General features: G+C 37.5%; 1 pseudogene; it reads right to left on the bottom strand.

Annotated features, from left to right (window-relative positions):
- Positions 1 to 239: 239 nt before the first annotated feature.
- LOC121135280 overlaps positions 240 to 8,081 on the bottom strand; it is a 78,815-nt pseudogene continuing 70,973 nt past the window's right edge.

Below are 8,081 nucleotides of genomic sequence, written 5' to 3'. Positions count from 1 at the left end.
CTACCAGTTGTACTCAATTTTTTCCTTTCTTTCAAACAATCCCTCATATTTAATGTACTATTTTTCTCGTTTAAAATACAAACCCACCCCTACCCTCCCTCTGATTATAAAATCATAATGTTCAACAAAAGTAACCACTGACCATAATAAAAAATCAAATGAAATTGGGAATTTTTATTTTTCAGCATGAAATCTATAGAGTATTTTGTTCATACAGCTATTAATCTAACAATCTTTTCCTAACTAGCAATGGCAACATCATCTAAAATGCTCTGTGGTGAACTATGTGCCATAACCTAAAAGAAAGAAACAACTGTTATAAAGTTGTACAAAATCTCTAAATCGTAGGGAAATTTCTTGTGCCTGGGGGAGAATGCTCTACTCTGAGTCACTAGCTGTTTAGCTCTGGAAGGCTTGGAACTTAACGAGAAATCTGTCTGCCTCCCTAATGGAGTGAATCAAAGTAAAATGGCACCATGCCTGGCTCTAAAATATGTTTTGGGGGTTAGTTTTCAAGACAGGGTTTCTCTGGAGAGTATTGGCTTTTCTGGAACATGCTCCATAAACTTAGAGATCTGAGTTCTTCAGCCTCCTGAGTACTGTGATTAAAGCATGCACCACTACTGTCTGACTCAGTTTTCCCCCTGCAATCATAATCACTAAAGACAGTTTAATCATTACTAACAAGTTGCTTTTTTCCCCTCATGCTGTGTAACGTAGGGTGCCCTTGAACTTGCGATCCATAGCCTCACACTCCCAACTGTAGTATTACAAATATCTGCCACACTTTGCTATTCAGGTCTTAAATCAAAATATTAAAAAGCAATACTAGTGGAAGAATGACACATTTATACCGTTACAAGAATATGGTACTGCCTCTATAATAACTATATTATTATTAAAAACATATTATTAAATTAAACTATGCTTTGTAGACACATGACACAACACATCTTGCTGGATGATGGCTGGGTGTACTGGTCCCTGCCATTAATTCCAGCACTATGGAAATAGAGACAAGTTCAAAGTCAGCCTGGTCTACATGAAACTGTATTAAAAACAAAAAGCATATAGGATTTAAAATGCTACAGTCTGTACAAAAATGGCCAAGACACAACCTTTCCATAAGGTTCAATTTCTTCATGTATAAATACAGTAAGGACAACATTTGAAACATATATCCTAAAATTGTTACAAGATTAAAAGAAAATTTCCCAATAGACAAAAATGCTGTGTCTGTTAAGAACTCTCTCTAATCAGTTAGTAAATGCTAAACAGTATTCATTACAGTCACCAAAGATGGATGACTGCCAAAGAAATTGAGGAAAGAAAACACTGGATATTTCTAGAAAATGCAAACCCAAGACAAAAGGGTGGCATGGCATTTAAAGTAGAAAAAAAGAAAATGTAATTGATAATAGTCACCATTTCAGTCCTCCCTGACTCAGAATCAAAGCTACAGAATGAGACTCAAGTTAGGAATTTTCCTTTTGATAAGATGTCATTTAATTAAAACTGAATTATCATGTTATGTATTGGAGATGAAGGAGGGGAGAAAAAAACAAAACCAACCTTAGAACAAACAAAATCCACTAATGTAGCTTCTTCTTCACCTATGTATTATATGATTTTCTTATTGATCCATGGCCTGATTCTTCGTTCCATCACTATCTACAAAAGAAAGCCTGGTTGAAAAACCTAAAGAATTAAAACAACTTTCAATATTAAAATAAGTCGACAGTAGAGGCACAGATGCTAAATCTGGGACTCAGGAGACAAAACCAAGAAGATGTGAGGTCCAGGACACTGCCTCAAAAAATAAATAAATAAATAAATACAATTACTATATGACTCAGTATTCTATGTTTGATAACTCTATCAAAGAGCTAGCTACAATTCCTAATTTGTTTAAAACAGAATATTCATCAGTAGATTAATGATTAACTGAGTATCTGGATCACAAAGAATCTATATAACGAAAAGCAAATAAGAAACTCATGAAATTTGCAGGAAAATGGATGAACTTAGGCATAAAACAAAAAGTGTTGTCAACCAAACAGAGGAAATAAAGCCCTTATTGTCTCCCTCCTATGTGTTGCTTAGCTTATCATGTGTGTAAACACTATTAGGTTGTACAGTAGAGGAACATTTAAAGGAGGCTTTAAAAGGGTAGTTATTTTGGTGAGGTCAGGATGTAAAGTAAATGGACGAATTAAAAGAAGGATTATTTTTGAAAAGGGAGGCTGTAGCAGGGATATAAAATAGGTGACTTTTAAAAGGGTAGTATTTTGGGGGAGATAGAAGATGTGTCAGTGATGTAAAATAAATAGATGATTTTTTTCAGGAAAAAAAGATGTTGAAATTGTTAAAGACAAGAGACATAAAGCTTTTTTTCCAAGACAGGGTATCTCTGTGGCATTAGGGTCTGTCCTGGAACTATCTCTTGTAAACCACGCTGTTCTTGAACTCACAGAGATCAGCCTACCTCTGCCAATCAAGTGCTGGGATTAAAGGCTTATGCAACCAACGCCCACCCTAAAGCTAATTTTTCTAATTTCCACTACATGGTGTTTTTATTATTCTGTGTGTGATGAGTAGGTACATAAAAATATAATTGACACTGAAAGTATCAAACCATAAGCAAAGATCTATGGCCTCAGAATAACTTCTGTCTACAAATTTATTAACTGTATGGAGTGGCTCCTCTGCCCTGTCCCATCCCTGGAAAGGGTTTCTCTGTGTAGCCCTGGTTGTCCTGAAACTTGCTCTATAGATTGTGCTGGCCTCAATCTCACAGAGGTTTACCTCTGCCTCCCTAGCTTTGGGATTAAAGGCATGAACCTCCACTGCCTGGCTTATAAAGCTTTCTTAATATAGCACTGTAATGTTTTTCTTGGTGAGTTTATTGTAAGAAAGTGATTTTGTTGTTGTTGTTGTTGGAAACAGGGTTTCTCTACTTAGCCTTGGCTGTCCTAGAATTAGTTTTGTAGACCAGGTTTATCTTGTACTCAGAGAACCACCTGCCACTGCCCCTGAGGGCTGGGATTTCAAGGCATGCATCACTACTGCCTAGCTACAATAAAGTGATTTTATGAAGGAGACACAAAAATATCTGCCACAACATCCACTTAGTTGACAAGATTCACCATGCCAAGGGGAGTACTCCAACTTATTTGCTATTACTAAAACCAAATATGATTGTATGTCAATAACACTGAATACCAATCCAAACATGTAATGTGCTACTCATGGAATCCACAATAGACCAATCCAGAGGACAAGCAAAGAGCTCAGGTTTGGCTGTGAGAATTTTCTCAATCAGACTTTTAATGTGCTTGTACTTTTCTTCAGTGTTTACAATGCCTTTGGTAGCATTTTTAACATCTTCACCATAATCCAAGGGAACAACATTCCTTTTTCGGGGCACATCATCGCTGTCTTCATCCGCGAATTTGTTAAAGACACTATCTACAGGTAGTTTCTTTCACTTCACAGAATTAGTTTGGCAAGGACTATTGGAAACACCTACAGTTAAAAACACTATCTTCTTATGAAAACATCATTTTCATTTTTTCACATTTTTATAATATAATTAAATTTAAATTAGAAACAAGGTTGATTTACATGTCAATTCCAGGTCCCTCTCTGTTTCCCACCCATCCTCCCATGCCTAACCACCAACCCCTCAAATATCCCGTCATTTCCCCAGGAAGGGTGAGGCCCTCCATGGAGGTGTCCATAGTCTGTCATTTCATCCAGGGCAGGGCCTAGGTCCTCTCACAAGAGTTCCGGTTGAGAGTGCATCTCAAAATTGTTGGATGGGTGTCAAAAGTCCATTTGTATACCTGGGATAAATACTGATCTACTTCCCAAGGCTCAATAGAATACCTAGGCCTCCTCACTGACACCCAAATTCCGGAGGTCTTCATCAGTCCCATGCTAGATTCCCAGGCATCAATCTGGGATTCAAGAGCTAACCCTTGTCAAGTCAGCTGGAAAATATCATTTTTCAAATGCTACATTTGACAACCCATCATACCTCATAAATTGCAAATATACTTCCACACTCTCAGAGAATCACAACTGTTTAAAACAAAAGTCTTTCTACTCACAAGTGCTAGAAAATTTATCTTTTCACTTCTTAGAACTTGAAGCAGCTGGAGATATATGAGCACTAGTAGAACTACGAAAATAATTGTGAGCTAGATAGGCATGGTTGAATACTTTGCTATCTGTCAACCATGGAGCAATATTTGTATATGGATTGTCTTTTTCCTTACAGTGAAGGTTGTTGGGACATTGGAGAAAGGGACAAAAAAGGAAGGCAACTCTAACATACCCAGTTTAAGTCTTAGTCCTATTTTTGGCCTATGATCCTCGGGCTGCTGTTGATCTAGTGAGTTTTCATGAGCAATAATAATACAACAAGGGGACTCATCCCCAGGAGTGTTGGGTGTTGCATTGCCACTGGCAGAGGACACAGATTGGGCAGAGCTGATGGGTCTCAGAGTTGGTTTGAGACAAGGCTTTTGCTCTGCTTCTTCTTCCTCTTCCATAGGCTCCTCTCATTTTTCTTCTTTTTCTTGCTTTTCTTCTTCTTCCTCTGATTCTTCCTCTTGCTTTATCTGAGGCTGTCTGTGCCTCTCAGCCTCTTGTTCCATCTGCAAACCAAAATCAACCTGATTAACCTTTTAAAGACACAACTGTAACTCTTACCTTTGCTTTACACATTATGTAAAACAGTTGACAAAAAGAATGATATGAAAAGTGGGTTCAAAACAACTTAAGAATAAGAATGAGGAATAGGGGCAGGAGAAATGGCTCAAGTTAAAAGCACTGTTTGCTCTTCCAGAGGCATTGTGTTCCATTCCTAGAACTCCCAAGATTACAGCTGACAACTGACTGAAACTGCAGTCCCAAGGGATCCAATACCCTGTAAACAACAACAAAAGGAACATGAAAAGACATGGTGTTGCTGAAGCAAATGTGGAAATGTTCCATTGTTACTTGATAGAAGAACTAAGTGTTTTAAAAATGGCAATTCTTAGATGCAAAAATAGAGCATGTCTGTTCTGCTTAAAAATAATGTTCTGCTTAAAAATAAGACTGTTGAGTTGAAGAGATAGCTCCCTGATGAAAAGAATCTGCTGTTCCTGGAGATGCAGGTTCAGGTCTCAGAACCCACATGGTAGTTTCCCAACCATCACCATTCCAATTTCAGAGAATATAACCTTTAATGGCACCAGCAGGAATATGATATATTTATCTACATGTAAGCAAACCCATACACATAAAATAAAATTAACTAATTTTTAAAAAATGATACATTATAAAATGGAAAAATCTTTTTGTAAGAAAATATTTCAAACTAATGTGTATTTCAAGTCAAAGAATATGATAAGGACAGCAGCTTTCTATTCAATCTTATTAATGGAAGCCTTAATTGACCTGTGAATTCAAGGGCCTGGGAAATAGCTCCACTAGATGCAGGACTGCTGTGCAAGCATGAAGACAGGACTTTGATTTCTAGTATCTACTATACCCAAACCAAGCATATATGTTGAGAAAAGCAAATACCTCGCCTGATAGCACAACATTGAGATACTCTGTTTCAAGTAACTAAGGGAGATTAGTCTTGTGGAATGATACCTAAGACTGACTTCTGCCTTCTACAATGCACGTCAGCTGTAAACTCCCTCAACACACACAAAAAACACAAATAAAGGTGTGAATTCAACTCAGCTTAATGACTTCTGTACCAAAAATAACAGAAGTACTAATAACCTACCAAATAATAGCACCAGTGAGTCCCAAGATCATATTGTGTATTCCCTTTATCTACAAACACAAATATAACATAGATGATTTTAAAATTATATAGTGATTTAAAACCAAACTATGTCAGATGTAGTAACTCACACTCTGGATCTCTGCATCTGGATCTGGGTGTCCTTCTGCCAGTAAGCGTGGAGTGATTTCCTCAAGTTCTTCCTTCTCTCTCTTCCTATCTTATTCATCAGCTTCCATTTCTTTTCCCCTATCACGCAACCATTTCTGAAGCGCACTCCCCTTACAAAGGTTAAAGGACTCTTAATAACCACATCACTGCCTAGTACCCAGCAGTGGTTTTCTCAATACCAGAAACCACAAAACTGAATGCTAAGGTAAGATTCATGTGTTCCACATCTGCAGAACACCGAAGACAGTGTGTTTGCTCTCTACATGAATGTATAACAAGTAAGCACACATTTCCATTTTAATTTAAAAATCACTCTAATGCGTGTAAACGATAAGAGGTGATTTTCAAGGAGAAAACGTCATTTATGTGCCTGTGCAAGTGAATTCCAAACACTTAATTTGTATTTTTTCAGGTGTGAAGACAATAAAAGAACTGCTAAGATTTTGGGGATGAGGGTGTAACTCAGAAACTATTGAGTAAATGCTTAACAAGTGTGAGGTTCATTGTCCCACCAAAATGAGCAGGTGTGATATACATGACTTTAATACCAATCTGTATGCCAAGGCAGGAAGTTGTAAATTCAAGGACAGCCTGAAATTCAAAGAAGAATGGGTGATCTTGTCAAAGACAGGGTGGTTCAATTCATAACTTCACAATAATGAACCAATATGGAGATGGTAGGTAGGGATCAGATGAGTAACTTTTGAAAACACTGAAGACAAATTCCTGAATCTAAACAGTTTTTCAAAAATGGTCCTCCAATTGGAGAGATGGCTCAGAGGTTAACAGCACTGACTGCTCTTCCATGTATTCGTAGTTGAATTCCCAGCAACCACATGGTAGCTCACTACCATCTACAATTCAATCTGGTGCCCTCTTCTTGTATGTACGCAGAACAGTGTATATGTAATAAATAAATAAATCTTTAAAAAATGATCCTTCAGTTCTGGAGAGTTGGAACAGTGGTTAAGAGCACTAAGTTCAATTCCCAGGTACCATCCATAATGAAATCTAGTGCCCTCTTCTGGTCCACAGGCAAACATACAGGCACAACACCGTATATATAATAAATCCTTGGGAAAAAAAGATCCTCCATCATCAACTCCCACTTCTCTATGGCCATTCCAAGGCTGAATACTAAAATAAATGAAAGGAGAAATATGTTGATAAAAATAACAGTATTGTAGCCCAGGAGTAGTGGCACACATCTTTAATACCAGAGCTAAAGAGGCAATGGAAGACAGATCTTGTGAGTTCAAGGCCAGTCTGATATACAGAGTGATTTCCAGGACAGTCTCCAAAACTACACAGAGAAAGCCTGTCTCAAAAATGCAAAAGACAAAAAAAGCTCCACAGACCCCCCTTGGGGGGTACACTGTGGGCATAACAGCAGTCTTGTGCATTAACAATATTCAAAGAACAGCTATATGTAGAACAGGTTACAAACAAAGTACACAACTCTGGGAAACTTTCACTAGTACTAAACACATCAGTTACTTAAACATGAGAAAATGTTTATGTAATAAAACTTTTTAAAATTCACGAAATTGTTTTGTAAAGAAAATTATTTCTCAAAAGAAAGGTTTCAATATATGTTCACAACAAGAACAGCATTACCTGTTTCCTCATCTAATTCCATCTCTTACCTTTGTATTTTTAATAGACAATGTTTCTGTGTGTAAACCCAGCTGTTCTATCACTATAAAACAGGTTGGCCCAGACTGCACAGAGATCTATCTGCCTGTCTTTGCCTCTCAAGTGCTGGGATTAGAGGTGTACATCACCACCATAGTCAACACACAAAACATACTATTGAAACAAATTTATCACTATACAAAACAAATACACCAACTGATATCACTGTAAATTAAACACAAACCTCACTTTTATGACCATACAAAGAGAGCATGGTAGCATAAGAAAATTACTTGGTAAATGCTAAATATAGCACTGCTTAAAACACTGCCAAGAGGAACAAAAGGGAGGCTCAGCTGTGAAGAGCAATAGCTGCTCTTCCAGAGGGATCCAGGATCAATCCCAACATCCACATGGCAGCTCACAATTCCAGTTCCAGGGAATCTGACACCCTTGCACATACATGAGTGCAAGCAAAACACCAATG

This window comes from Mesocricetus auratus, unplaced genomic scaffold, assembly GCF_017639785.1.
Source record: "Mesocricetus auratus isolate SY011 unplaced genomic scaffold, BCM_Maur_2.0 Super-Scaffold_100035, whole genome shotgun sequence".
NCBI classification, from domain to species: Eukaryota; Metazoa; Chordata; class Mammalia; order Rodentia; family Cricetidae; genus Mesocricetus; species Mesocricetus auratus.
This window is presented reverse-complemented; position numbering and strand designations above follow the sequence as displayed.